General features: G+C 37.9%; 1 non-coding gene across 1 annotated transcript; it reads right to left on the bottom strand.

The window, feature by feature from the left end:
* Positions 1-14,535: 14,535 nt before the first annotated feature.
* On the bottom strand, positions 14,536-14,639 carry LOC127743166 (small nucleolar RNA R71). Its single transcript, XR_008004507.1, has one exon. It is a non-coding gene; the product is annotated as a small nucleolar RNA R71 (small nucleolar RNA).
* Positions 14,640-15,384: the final 745 nt, after the last annotated feature.

The following is a 15,384-nucleotide window of genomic DNA, read 5'->3' on the forward strand; positions in this document are numbered from 1 at the left end:
AACAAGATGAACCGTCAGTTGTCCATACTCGAACAATCCCCGGCAACGGTGCCAAAAACTTGGTGGACGAAATTGTGATTCATACTTAAATTGTTGTTCGAAATTGATTCCCAGGTAATGGTCCCAAAAACTTGGTGCTCAATACCATGGTTTAAACATAATTTCACAACTTCGCTCTACTAACCAGCAAGTGTACTGGGTCGTCCAAGTAATAAACCTTACGTGAGTAAGGGTCGATCCCACAGAGATTGTTGGTATGAAGCAAGCTATGGTCATCTTGTAAATCTCAGTCAGGCGGATAATAAATGGTTATGGAGTTTTCGAATAATAATAGTAAATAAACAGAAAGTAAAGATAAAAATACTTATGTAGATCATCGATGGGAATTTCAGATAGGCATATGAAGATGCTGTGCTCCTTCTGAATCTCTGCTTTCCTACTACCTTCATCCAATCCTTCTTACTCCTTTCCATGGCAAGCTGTATGTAGGGCATCACCGTTGTCAATGGCTACATCCCATCCTCTCAGTGAAAAAGGTCCAAATGCTCTATCACCGCATGGCTAATCATCTGTCGATTCTCGATCATGTTGGAATAGAATCCCTTGATTCTTTTGCGTTTGTCATCACGCCTAACAATCGCGAGTTTGAAGCTCGTCACAGTCATTCAATCCCGGAATCGTACTCGGAATACCACAGACAATGTTTAGACTTTCCGGATTCTCATGAATGCCGCCATCAATTCTAGCTTATACCACGAAGACTATGATCTCACGGAATGGAAGGCTCAGATGTCAGGCGAGGGCAACCATGCGTCGTGCATCAGGAATCCAAGAGATATGTGCCCAGTCTAAGGTAGAACGGAAGTGGTTGTCAGTCACACGTTCATAGGTGAGAATGATAATGAGTGTCACGGATCATCACATTCATCATGTTGAAGTGCAACGAATATCTTAGAATAAGAATAAGTTGAATTGAATAGAAAATATTAGTAATTGCATTAAAACTCGAGGTACATCAGAGCTCAACACCCTTAATCTATGGTGTGTAGAAACTCCACCGTTGAAAATACATAAGTGAAGGTCTAGGCATGGCCGAATGGCCAGCCCCCAAAATGTAATATGAATTCGAAAATAAGGAGCAGGACCTATGGTCAAAAGACCGAATGGTCAAAGACCCAGAATACAATAGTAAAATGTTCTATTTATACTAGACTAGCTACTAGGGTTTACAGAAGTAAGTAATTGATGCAGAAATCCACTTTCGGGGCCCACTTGGTGTGTGCTTGGGTTGAGTTTGAGGTTTACACATGCAGAGGCTTCTTTTGGAGTTGAACGCCAAGTTGTAGCGTGTTTTTGGCGTTCAACTCTGGTTCGTGACGCGTTTCTGGCGTTTGACTCTAGAATTCAGCATGGAACTGGCGTTGAGCGCCAGTTTACGTAATCTAATCTTGAATAAAGTATGAACTATTATATATTGTTGGAAAGCTCTGGATGTCTAATTTCCAAAGCCGTTGAGAGCGCTCCAATTTAAGTTCTATAGCTCCAGAAAATCCATTTCGAGTGCAAGGAGGTCAGAATCCAACAACATCAGCAGTCCTTTGTCAGCCTTTTATCAGAGTTTTGCTCAGGTCCCTCAATTTCAGCTAGAAAATACCTAAAATCACAGAAAAAAACACAAACTCATAGTAAAGTCTAGAAATGTGTGTTTAGCATAAAAACTAATGAAAACATCCCTAAAAGTAGCTAGATTATACTAAAAACTATCTAAAAACAATACCAAAAAGCGTATAAATTATCCGCTCATCAGAAGTGTTATTGTTATTGGTTATGTAAAGGTATATTTTGGGGTTTTTTTAAGATAAGAAGCCAGAATAGTAAATGGCAAAAGGAATAAACTAATAACTAGAAAAGCTCTTGGCAAGGTATGCGAATTGAATGTCCTATCCTAGTTATCCTTATCAATTGTGATGAGAATTGTTCATTGCTCCCACTTGGTCAACCTCTAACTATGAAGGTATGTCAAGTGGATAAATCAAGTTGATTTTCCAGGTCCTAGTCAACTCCTATAAAAAGACTAGAGTTAGTGAAATTCAAATCAACTAGCAAACATAACAATTATCCATTAACAAAGGAGTGTGATAACTCAAGTGTCACCAATTACTCAACCAGAACCAAGAGATTCAATAACAACAAATGGACGAACAAATAATAAACATGAAATACCTCAAATTGCATTAATAAGAGAAATCAAATCTAACATGAGAATTCATAAATTAAAGTAATAGAATAAATAAAAGTAGAAGAGAAACTAAATCGAAGGAACATTGAACCTGAAATTGGAAAGAAATAAACCTAAAACTAAGAGAAATCCTAAATCCTCAAACCTAGAGAGAGGAAAGAGCCTCTCTCCCTAGAATCTACATCTAAAACCTAAAAATTGTGTATAATGAGAAGTGTCTGATGAATGAATGATTTTCCCACTCTGCAGCCTCTAATATGTGTTTTCTGGGCCAAAAACTCGGTCAAAAACAGTCCAGAAATTGCCCACAGCGATTTCTGTAGTCGCAGTATGTCGCGCATAAGCGCCAGGTGCGCGTGCGCACCGATGGACTTTTCGCTAATGTGCGCGTGCGTGTCGCCTAGCTGCATGGCCACTATGGCAAATTATATATCATTTTGAAGTCCCGGACGTTAGCTTTCCAACGCAACTGAAACAACCTCATTTGGATTTCTGTAGCTCAAGTTATGATCGATTGAGTGCGAAGAGGTTAGGGCTGACAGCTTTGCAGTTCCTTCAGCTTCTTGTATTTCTTTCACTTTTGCATGCTTCCTTTCCATCCTCTACGCTATTCTTGCCCTGTAATCTCTAAAAACACTTAAAACACATATCAAGGCATCGAATGGTAATGAGAGAGGATTAAAATTAGCTAAATTAAGACCAAAGAAATATGTTTTCAATCATAGCACAAAATCAGGAAGGAAAATACAAAACATGCAATTTACATGAATAAATGTGATATTAGTGGATAAAATCCACTTAATTAAGCACAAGATGTATCACGAAATAGTGGTGCATGACAAAGCAACTCCAATCATTCAACATATTCCTATTATTGATTCCATTTAATTCTTTATCCCTGTTTACCTTTCAAATATTTGATATAAAAAGTAATTTATACAAAGTTAAACCAACTCCTTCTGATTCGCCTGGCTAAGACCTACAAGATAACCATAGCTTGCTTCAAGCCAACAATTCTCGTGGGATCGATCCTGACTCACTCAAGTATTAATTGGATAACACAGTGCATTTGCTGGTACAGCTGTACGGAGTATGGGGATTCGTGCACCAACAGATTTAGGGGAAAAGGTGGGAGAGGCGATAAGAAATGTCATAGATACTAATGTGTTCACTATGAGGGGGAAAGAAGAAACAATTCTCAAAATTCTAATACTGTTGGACATAACTAAACCTTTGAGAAGGATTTTAAAAATTTCAAGCAAAAACAACAAAGTCATAAAGACTCAGATAAAGTATAAGGCAATTGGAAACTTTTTCCACTATTTTGGTTATTTAAGGCTTGAAATCAGAGCTTGCGGTTAATATTTGGAGGACTTGGTGAATGGAAGTTAACGGGAGGAACAATGGGGACCTTGGCTACAAGCTAAACAATTTGGGAGGAGGATTAGAAACCAAAAGGAAAATCAACACCCGAATTAGAGGAACAAATTTGGAGAAGGAAGAGAGAGAAAGAGATCAAACAAACCAACACCCGTGTGTCTAATCAAAGGTTTTTCCAACCTATCTATCTAGGATAATAATTCACAGCTACGGGGTGATGAATAAGCATCTTATAGTTATTTTCTAGCTAAATAGCTTAATAAAGTGAATAATTGCTGTTAAATCTATTGTATTTTGAGCAAAATCACTCCAATGATCTTGTGTGCATGTTTATAGGAAATTATTGAGAAACAAGGAGAAATGAGCCACTAGAAGGGTGAAGAATAGGGTAGTAGTGGAGCAAGGCTCTTCATGGACATGCAACCTCCTTCATGCCAGAACCACGCTGAGCCAAGTTCGAGAGGGATGGTGAATAAGGATTCATTGAGGGTGTCGCACGTTGCCCACGCTGCCCTCACGCCAGTCATGCATGGTTTGCTCCCAAGGACGTGCCCCAACGTCCTTCATGCCAACAACAACACCCATGAAATCTCTCTAAGAACCCAAGGTCACAGGCGTGCACTCTAGGGACACCAACAACACGCCAATTCATTCCAAAGCATGCATGCATTGAAGGCGTGCCAACCTCCCTCACGCTATTTCATCTAAAGGCAAGTGAGGATCACAGGCATGCACTCCAAGACACGCCCGTTCAAGCCAGGATCGTTGGCGTGCCAGCCTCTCTCACATTCTTCATGCCTGTGCATTCTCCCAGAGACGCCAGTTCATCCTCCTTCTTGCATGCATCGCAAGCATGTCACCACACACACGCAACCTCACGTCCACACATCTCCAGCATTTACTTCATTGAAGGCGTGTCATCCCAACGACGCCAACCTCATGCCAGTTCAAGCCTCCAAGTCTCCTTGTCGCAGGCATGTTCTCCCTCTCACGCCAGCGTCACATCCTTGAGACTCCCTTCTTGCATGAGTCGCAAGCGTGTCTCAAATCCATACTTCCCTCACGCTACACCCATGCCCTTGGAGCCCTCTTCATGCAAGGATCGAAGGCGTCTCTCCACAGCAATGCTAGCCTCACGGCCATGGAGTTCCATCCATGTAAGCATCACATACGCCCCACGTTTAGCACACCCCGGCCACACCCAAGCTTTCCTCCTTCCTTCTAGGGACGTGCTTCATGCCACTGTCATGCCAAGGCCACATTCGGCCAAACTCCAGGGGCTACAAACTTTGGAAGCATTAAAGGTGTGCAAACATTACTCATATCACACACACGCCAGCACTCTCTCATTACACACGTGCAACGTGGCTTACTTAAATCTCATGCCAATATTCCTTCAAGGTGCATCTCTAAGCCCAAAAGCTAATCAAGCCCATGAGGCATCAAAGAATAAGGATCCAACTGAGGAGAAGAATCATGGGGAGTGCATGACTTAGGAAGAAGAGTAAATTTGATGTCATTTGAATTTAATTTGAATTTGAATTTTAGTTTAATTAGGTTAGAGTATAAAAGCCCAAGGAGAACATGTTGTTAGGATTTTTTTTTGTTTTTGATTTTTTATTCTTTTACGTTTTGATCATTCTCTTTGAATTGGAATTTTTCTCACAATCATGAGTCACTAAATTCTCCTTCGTTAAGAGAAGGAGCTCTATTAAATTCTAATGGATTGATATAATTATTTTTCTACCTCTGATTCATGCATTGATTGTTCTTTAAAAAGAATTCTCGTTCTTCATTTTAAGGAATTGAATCTATTGGAAAATTGTTCAATTCTAATTTGCATTTTATGCTCATATGGGAAGAATGGATTTTAGAAGTATGTTGAAACTCTTTCTCACACTTCTTATGGTTTTAGATCTAAATTTGATAAGTGACATTTACTCAACCAGATTTGGATCTTAAGAGGTGTGTGATTTTAAATTAGGGAATGTGTTTCACTTCTTTTCATGGACAATTGATTAAGAAATTAGCAATCGATTAAATTAAGAGAAATTGAATTATCAAAAAATTGAGATTTAATTACTTATGATTTTCAGAGATCTATATTTAGATGATTGAGGTGAAAGTCAAAATCATTGATCCTGAGGATTTAGCATCTTTACACCTTAACGTTTTTAATCAACTTACTTTTAATTCCTTTAATTGCTTCTATTAAATCACTTTTCTTTAATTGCTTTCATTTCTATTAGTTCGTTGCTTCTATTCAATTCACTGTTGTTGCTTTTAATTCCTTGTTTAATTGTGATTGCCTTCAATTCAGTCATTATTATTTCATTAGATCTCTGCTTGTTTTTAATTCACTGATATTCTATTTAGATCTTAAATTTAAAATTGAACAATGTTTAACCACATTTTGAATTGTTCAACTAGATTAATCAATTAATCATTGCTTGCTTAATCGTTAATGCTTGTGAAAACGATAACTTACTCACTGTGGTATTACTTGATACGATTTGATGCATGATAAACTCCGATTTTGTGGTTTATCTTATGCTTATTTTGGGAGATTTTATCACCTTTTCTCACATTTATTCAATGAAATAGCATGGTTTTGCAATTCTCCCTTGATTTGTACTTAAATGTGAAAACATGCTTTTTAGGCCCTAAAATAGCTAAATTTAATTCACTTTAATTTCATTTGATGCCTTGATATATTTGTTGAGTGATTTCAGGTTCATAAGGCAAGTATTGAATGGAAGAAGTGAGGAGAAAAGCATGCAAAGTGGGAGAACTCATGAAGAAATGAAGGAACCGTAAAGCTGTCAAGCCTGACCTCTTCGCACTCAATCGACCATAACTTAAGCTACAGAGATCCAAATGAGGCGGTTTCAGTTGCGTTGGAAAGCTAACATCTGGGGCTTTGAAATAAAATAAATTTTTCCATATGTTGCTTCGCGTATAGGGGCGCGCACGCGCAATGTGCGCGGACGCGCCGATTGAGCACGTGACCCACTAAAGAGCAACTCGTGGCCAGCGATTTCTAGCTCATTTTGGGCCCAATGCAACTCATTTCTGATGCTATTGAACCCAAGGATTGAGGGGGGAATGAACCAAGTAGTCATAGTTGAGTTTTCATCATGTTTTAGGCTAGAATTCTAGAGAGAGAGGCTCTCTTCTCTCTCTAGATTTTAGGGTAGCTTTAGTTAATTCTTCTTGGATCCAAGGTTTAATTCATGTTTTGATTTACTTTTCCTTTACAATTTCTTGTTCATCTACTCTTCCTCTCTCTAATTTTATATTTCATTCTTGCAATTGTTATTTTGTTGTTGATGCACTCTTTCTTCTTCTATTTCCCTTCAATGAAATTTGAAGTAATTCATGTAGATCTTGTTTCTTTTAATTGTTGTGTTAATTCTTTACATTTGATTATTGTTAGATTTAATTCTTGTTGTTGATTTACTATGCTTTCCTTTTATGCCTTCCAAGTGTTTGATGAAATGTTTGGTTGGATTTTAGTATAGATCTTGATCCTCTTGGCCTAGGGAGAGTAATTAGTGACGCTTGAGTTATCTAATTCTTTTGATTGATCGACAATTGGAAGTTGCTAATTGATTTGGATACCACTAACGCTAGTCTTCCCCTTGGGAGTTGGCTAGGACTTGTGGAATCAAGTTAATTCATCGACTTGACTTTTCTCCTTGGTTAGAGGTTAACGAAGTGGTAGCAATAAACAATTTGTGGTCATAATTAAGGAGGATAACTAGGATAGGACTTCTAATTTTCATATCTTGCCAATAGTTTTGTTAGTTGCTAGTCTATTTTCTTTGCCATTTACATTTCTTGTCCAAAATCTCAAAAACCCCAAAATACCTCATAACCAATAATCATACACTTCATTGCAACTCCTTGTGAGACGACCCGGAGTCCAAATACTCCGGTTAATTCTTATTTAGGGTTTGTTCTTTGTGACAACCAAAATTTTTGCATGAAAGGATTATTGATTGGTTTGGAAACTATACTTTACATCGAGACTCCATTAGATGAATTCTAAACCGTCAAGAATCCGATCATCAGTGCACTTGCCGATAGTTTGTGAATTTTTTGCATCAAGTTTTTGGCACCATTGTCGAGGATTAATCATGATTAACAACTACCATATTAATTGATTACCTAGATTAGACACTTTTTCGTTTGTTTTTGTTACTTACTTCACTGGAAATTCCCTTCACTTTGATGTAAGAAATTTTAATTTCTCTTTCCTGAAATTGAACAGACCCTCTAGAGATTGAGAAAAACAAGCTAGAAACAAGAGGGTGGTAGAAGAAATCGAAGAGGAATCAGAGAACAACATGGCAGACAATCACAACAATGTTGTCAATGGCAAAAATGCTATCCATGGTCATCAAGCTAGAAGGATACTTGGATCCTACACTACTCCCAATCTTAGGAATTGTGGGAGTAGCATTATAACACCCACTGTGAAAGCTAACAATTTTGAGCTGAAGGCATAACTTATCTCATTAGTACAACAGAATTGGCAATTTGGAAGAAGTTTTCAAGAGGATTGGTGGACGAAATTGTGATTCATATGTTCTTGTATTTTGTAAAATTTATTGCTTTTTCTTCCCTTGGCAATGGCGCCAAAAACATGATGCCAATACCATGGTTCACAACTTCGCACAACTTAACCAGCAAGTGTACTGGGTCATCCAAGTAATACCTTACATGAGTAAGGGTCGATCCCACAGAGATTGTTGGTATGAAGCAAGCTATGGTCACCTTGTAAATCTCAGTTAGGCAGATTAAATGGTTTATGATAAGTTCGAAAATTAATAATAAACAGAAAATAAAATAGGATAGAAGTACTTATGTAAATCAATAGTGGGAATTTCAGATAGGCGTATGGGGATGTTGTGCTCTTCTTGAATCTCTACTTTCTTATTACATTCATCCAATCCTTCTTATTCCTTTCCATGGCAAGCTGTATGTAGGGCATCACCATCGTCAATGGCTACTTTTCATCCTCTCTGGAAAATGGTCCTATGCGCTGTCACTGCATGGCTAATCGTCTGGAGGCATCACCCTTGTCGATGGCTACATCCTATCCTCTCAGTGAAAATGGTCCTATAGTCTGTCACAGTACGGCTAATCATTTGTCGGTTCTCAATCAGGTTGGAATAGAATCCATTGATTCTTTTGCATTTGTCATCACGCCCAGCCTTCAGGAGTTTGAAGCTCATCACAGTCATTCAATTCCGGAATCCTACTCGGAATACCACAGACAAGGTTAGACTTTCCGGATTCCCATGAATGCCGCCATCTATCTAGCTTATACCACGAAGATTCTATTGGGGAATCTAAGAGATATGTGCCCAGCCTAAGGTAGAACGGAAGTGGTTGTCAGTCACGCGCGTTCATAGGTGAGAATGATGATGAGTGTCACGGATCATCACATTCATCAAGTTGAAGTGCAACGTATATCTTGGAATAAGAATAAAAGAGAATTGAATAGAAAATAATAGTAATTGTATTGAAACTTTAGGTACAGCAGAGCTCCACACCCTTAATCTTTGGTGTGTAGAAACTCCACCGTTGAAAATACATAAGTGAAAGGTTCAGGCATGGCCGAATGGCCAGCCCCCAAAACGTGTTCAATAGTCTCCTAAGATGAAGAATAAAACAAAACTAAGACCAAAGATGAAACGTGGTCAAAAGAGACGTCTAATACAATAGTTAAATGTCCTGTATATACTAGACTAGCTACTAGGGTTTACAGAAGTAAGTAATTGATGCATAAATCCACTTCCGGGGCCCACTTGGTGTATGTTTGGGCTGAGCTTGATCTATCCACGAGCTGAGGCTTCCTTTGGAGTTGAACGCCGAGTTATAGCATGTTTCTGGCGTTCAACTCCGGGTCGTGACGTGTTTCTGGCGTTTGACTCCAGACAGCAGCATGTACTTGGCGTTGAGCGCCACTTTACGTCGTCAATTCCCAAATAAAGTATGGACTATTATATATTGCTGGAAAGCTCTGAATGTCTACTTTCCAACGCCGTTAAGAGCGCTCCATTTGGAGTTCTGTAGCTCCAGAAAATCCATTTTGAGTGCAGGGAGGTCAGATTCCAACAGCATCAACAGTCCTTTTGTCAGCATTTTTCAGAGTTTTGCTCAAGTCCCTCAATTTCAGTCAGAAATTACCTGAAATTACAGAAAAACACACAAACTCATAGTGAATTTAACATAAAAACTAATGAAAACATCCCTAAAAGTAGTTGAACTTACTAAAAACTACCTAAAAACAATGCCAAAAAGCGTATAAATTATCCGCTCATCATGGATCCTAATAAGCACATCTCTAACTTGCTCCAAATATGCAACACAATTAAAACTAATAGAGTGCCTGTTGGAGCATACCAGTTGATATTGTTCGCATTTTTTGTGAGAGATCGAGCTAAACAGTGGCTTGAAACTCAACTAAAGGAGAACATAGCAATTTGAGAAGATTTGGTTTGCAAGTTCATAACCAAATTCTTCTCACCATAAAGGTTAATCAAGCTAAGAACAGATGTCCAAACATTCAAATAATAAGAAGAAGAATCTCTTTATGAAACTTGAGAGAGATACAAAGAAATGCTTAGGAGATTCCCTTTGACATGTTTGTAGATTGTGTTCAACTTCAAATTTCCTATGATGGAATCAATCCCAATTCAAGGAATTCATTAGACAATATAGCTGGAGGATGTTTACACATGAAGACTACTGGTGAAGCGTTAGAGTTGATAAAGATTATTACTAACAATCAATATTTGTACTCCTCAGAAAGAAATATGAAGAGAGGGGTAATGGAGCTAGATACATTGGATACTATTTTAGCACAAAACAATGCTATGTCCCAATAAATTACTGCACTCACAAAGCAACTTGGGAATATGCAAGTATTTGCATTAGGAACACAAGGCCTTTCTTATGAGATGGGTGGAGGAGCCTCTTTTAGTGAAGGTTGTGAACCATTTAATCTTAACCCTGTTGAGCAAGTAAACTATATGGGAAACCCTCCTAGACCACCACATAATGACCCTTACTCAAAAACCTACAATTTGGATAGAGGAATTACCCCAATTTTGGATGGAATAACCAAAGCCAGAGAAACAACAACAACTTCAACAACTTTAGCAACCCTCATCCATAACAACCAGCTCAGCCACCTCGAAACCCTCAAAAATCTTCTCCACTTGAAATTTTCTTGGAAAAGCTTCCTAATTCACAACCACATTTGTCCAATCAACCATAAACTTCATGCAAGAGACCAGAGCTAACTTTAAAAAACAAGAAGCATCCATTAAGAATTTGAAAGTGCAAGTGGGATAACTTCCTAAACAATTTGCTGAGAAACCTTCAAATTCCTTTCCAGTGATACTATCCTAAACCCAAGAGAGGAATATAAAGCCATCACCCTGAGGAGTGGCAAGGTGTTAAGTGAAGAAACCCCAAGCAAAGATACACAATTTGAAGTCATGGAGGAAGCCCCTCATCAAGAAGACCATGTCCCTATACCTTTGACTTAAACCCCACAAGACAAATCAGGAGGGAAGCCAAAAGTGCAAGAATATAAAGCAAGAATTTTATATGCTCAAAGACTACAAAAAGAGACTGATGAGTTTGAGATTCACTCTCCTCCCAATAATATTGATGAATCCGCTCTTGGCAAGCGCACCAAAATTATCATCAAGTATTAACCTACAGTGGAGTGGGATCGTATCCATAGAGATTGGTAGATTTGAACAATTTAAATTAATTGGTGAATTAGTCAAGCTTAACAGAGTAAGTTGTAAGTGCAGAATTATAAATGGCAGAAACATAAATGGCAAAAGAATAAAGGAAAGCAATAAAGTGCAGAAATGGAAATTGCAGGAATGTAAAGGGGAATGGGAATTTGCAAAATGTAAATAAAAGCTATAAAAGAACGGGAGATATAAGAATGGGGGAATTCATTGAGATCAGGAGATATTGTCTCTTTGGATTAAATCCAACTCATATCCTCTTCAATCATGCAACTCATTGACCTCTTGGCAATCATGATTGATTGAGCCCCAATCCCTTGGTGACTCAATCTCTCAGATCTTGAGCAATAGCCATTTTCTTGGTCTAATTGCTCATGAAGAGAGATATGCTTGGTCCCTGATTATACCACACATCATCATAGATCCAAGTAGAGGGAGGATTGTATGTCGCCATATCCAAAACAAAACCCAGATTCTACTCAAGTGTGAGAAGGTATTTCTAGCATGGTTTCATGTTTCCTTTTCCAAGGTTCCCATGAAACCCATTTTGCATTCAATCTCTTTTCTAAGTTAATTGAACACTAAGCATGAAAATCAAAATTCCTTCTAGCAAATCAAAGAGAAGATGAAGAGAAGAAGAAATTTACTATCATTAATCCATCAAGTACAATAGAGCTCCCTCTCTCAATGAGAGGGAATTTAGCTACTCATAGCTCAGAAAGAAAGTACTAAAGATGGAAGAGATGAAGTGTGAAAAGTGAAAAGTGAAAAGTGAATTGAAAACTAAAACTCTACAATCTCTTGAGATAATGATCTCTGTGACTTCTTAACCCCCTTTTTCCAATAATTCCAAGGGTATTTATACTACTCCTAGATCTAGAAAATAAAGGAAATTACAAAAGTGAAAATAAAATTACAATTTGGAGGGAAAAGAAACTCAACAAACATGATCTTCTAGCTAGCGTGTGACTGGCGCTACTCTGTCGTGTCACGCTCCCTTTGTTTCTAACTTGGCACACCACGCCTCACCATTCAAGTGGCACACCGTCCTCTATTTCACCCTTGGCGTGCCACGCCTTCGAGCCAAAGTGGCACGCCCAGGACATTTTAATTGGCCCAAGTAACCTGGCGTGCCACGCCTTCGACACCAAGCGGCACGTCCAAGGCCATCTTTCACATCTCCATGCTTCTGGAAGTTTGTACCAGCGTGGCACGCCCAGGGTTTGGCGTGCCACGCCCCTCTGAATGCATCATCTTCTTGATGACGTGACACGCCTCGTCATCCAAGTGGCACGCCCCAGTTCATCGGCTTCTCTCCTTCTTCTCTGGAAAATACTACCAACGTGCCACGCCATGAGACTGGCATGTCACGCCCTCTATTTGCCTTGGTCCCAAAGGTTGGCGTGCCACGCCTAGATATAATAAAAATACAAAAAAATCATAAAATCATAAAAAAACCAAAAATATTTTGTGTTCTTGTTTGGGTCTTGAGTCAATTTTTAAGTTTGATGTCAATTGCATGTTTTTAAAATTTATGCATTAGTTTTTCGAAAATTCCATGCATTCATAGTGTTCTTCATGATCTTCAAGTTGTTATTGACAAGTCTTCTTGTTTGATCCTGATGTTTTCTTGTTTTGTGTTGTTTGTTGTTTTTCATATGCATTTTTTTGTTTGTTAGAGTCCATGCATTAAAGATTTCTAAGTTTGGTGTCTTGCATGTTTTCTTTGCATCAAAAATCTTTCAAAATTATGTTGTTGATGTTCATCATGATCTTCATAGTGTTCTTGATGTTCATTTTGACATTCATAGTGTTCTTGCATGCATTCTTTGTTTTGATCCATAAAGAAAAGAGAAAAACACAAAAATGACGTTTTTAATTTTTCTCTCTCCTTATTAAAAATTCAAAAATCAAAAAATATCTTTTTCTTATTTCCCTCCAAATTTTCGAAATTTTAGGTTGACTTGGTCAAAAATTTTTAAAAATTAGTTGTTTCTTATAAGTTAAGTCAAATTTTCAATTTTAAAAATCTTATCTTTTCAAAATCTTTTTCAAAAATCACATCTTTTTCATTTTTTTTGTAATTTTCGAAATTTTAAAAAATTTATTTTCAAAATCTTTTTCTTATCTTTTAAAAAAAAATTGAAATTTTACTAACAATTAATGTGATTGATTCAAAAATTTGAAGTTTGTTACTTTCTTATTAAGAAAGAACTACCTATCCCTCCCTAATTTTCGAAAATACTTCTCTCTTTTTTTAAAAAATTCTTTTTAATTATTTTAAATTTTAATTTTAATCATATCTTATCTTTAACTTTCGAAAATCACTAACCACTTTTTCAAAATTATTTTCGAAATTCTCTATCTCTCCTTCTATCTATTTATTTATTTATTCACTAACACTTCTCTTCATCTCTCTTCATCTCAGATCACCACCTCTATCCTTACCCATTCTTCTTCACTACTCTACCCTTTTTTTTTTCTTCTACTAACATAAAGGAATCTCTATACTTTGACATAGAGGATTTCTCTTTCTTTTCTTGTTTTCTTCTCTTTCATATGAGCAGAAACAAGGATAAAAGCATCTTGTTCAAGCTGATCCAGAACCTGAAAGGACTCTGAAGAGGAAACTAAGAGAAGCTAAATTACAACAATCCAGAAACAACCTTTCAGAAATTTTCGAACAAGAGAAGGAGATGGCAGCCGAAAATAATAATAATGCAAGGAGGATGCTTGGTGACTTTACTAAACTCACTTCCAAATTTAATGAAAGAAGTTGGTGACTTTACCAAACCCACGCCCAAATTTGATAGAAGAAGCATCTCCATTCCTGCCATTGGAGCTAATAATTTTGAGCTTAAGCCTCAACTAGTTGCTTTAATGCAACAGAACTGTAAGTTTTATGGACTTCCATCTGAAGATCCTTACCAGTTTTTAACTGAGTTCTTGCAGATTTGTGAGACTGTAAAGACGAATGGAGTAGATCCTGAAGTCTACAGGCTCATGCTTTTCCCTTTTGCTGTAAGAGACAGAGCTAGGACATGGTTGGACTCACAACCAAAAGATAGCCTGGACTCCTGGCAAAAACTGGTCACGACCTTCTTGGATAAATTTTTTCCTCCTCAAAAGCTGAGCAAGCTTAGAGTGGATGTTCAAACCTTCAAGCAAAAGGATGGTGAATCCCTCTATGAAGCTTGGGAAAGATACAAGCAGTTAACCAAAAGGTGTCCATCTGACATGTTTTCAGAATGGACCATATTAGATATATTCTATTATGGTCTATCTGAGTTTTCGAAACTGTCACTGGACCATTCTGCAGGTGGATCCATTCACCTAAAGAAAACGCCTGTAGAAGCTCAAAAACTTATTGACATGGTTGCAAATAACCAGTTCATGTACACTTCTGAGAGGAATTCCGTGAATAATGGGACGCCTCAGAGGAAGGGATTTCTTGAAATTGATACTCTGAATGCCATATTGGCTCAGAACAAAGTGTTGACTCAGCAAGTCAACATGATTCTCAAAGTCTGAAGAAGAAATAGGCTCAGTAATAACAAGCCATATCCATCATCTTCTCAGCAACAGACAGAGAATTCAGAACAAAACACTTCTAATTTAGCCAATATAGTCTCTGATCTGTCAAAAGCCACTTTAAGTTTCATGAGTGAAACAAGGTCCTCCATTAGAAATCTGGAGGCACAAGTGGGACAGCTGAGTAAGAAAGTCATTGAAACTCCTCCCAGTATTCTCCCAAGCAATACAGAAGAGAATCCAAAAGGAGATTGCAAGGCCATTGAAGTAATCAATATGGTCGAATGCACAAGGAAGGAGAAGGACGAAAATCCTAGTGAGAAAGACCTCCTGGGACGTCTTTCAAACAAGAAGGAGTTCCCCATTGAGGACCTAAAGGAATCTGAGGCTCATATAGAGACCATAGAGATTCCACTAAATCTCCTTCTGCCATTCATGAGCTCTGAAGACTAT

This window comes from Arachis duranensis, chromosome 1 (assembly GCF_000817695.3).
Source record: "Arachis duranensis cultivar V14167 chromosome 1, aradu.V14167.gnm2.J7QH, whole genome shotgun sequence".
NCBI classification, from domain to species: domain Eukaryota; kingdom Viridiplantae; phylum Streptophyta; class Magnoliopsida; order Fabales; family Fabaceae; genus Arachis; species Arachis duranensis.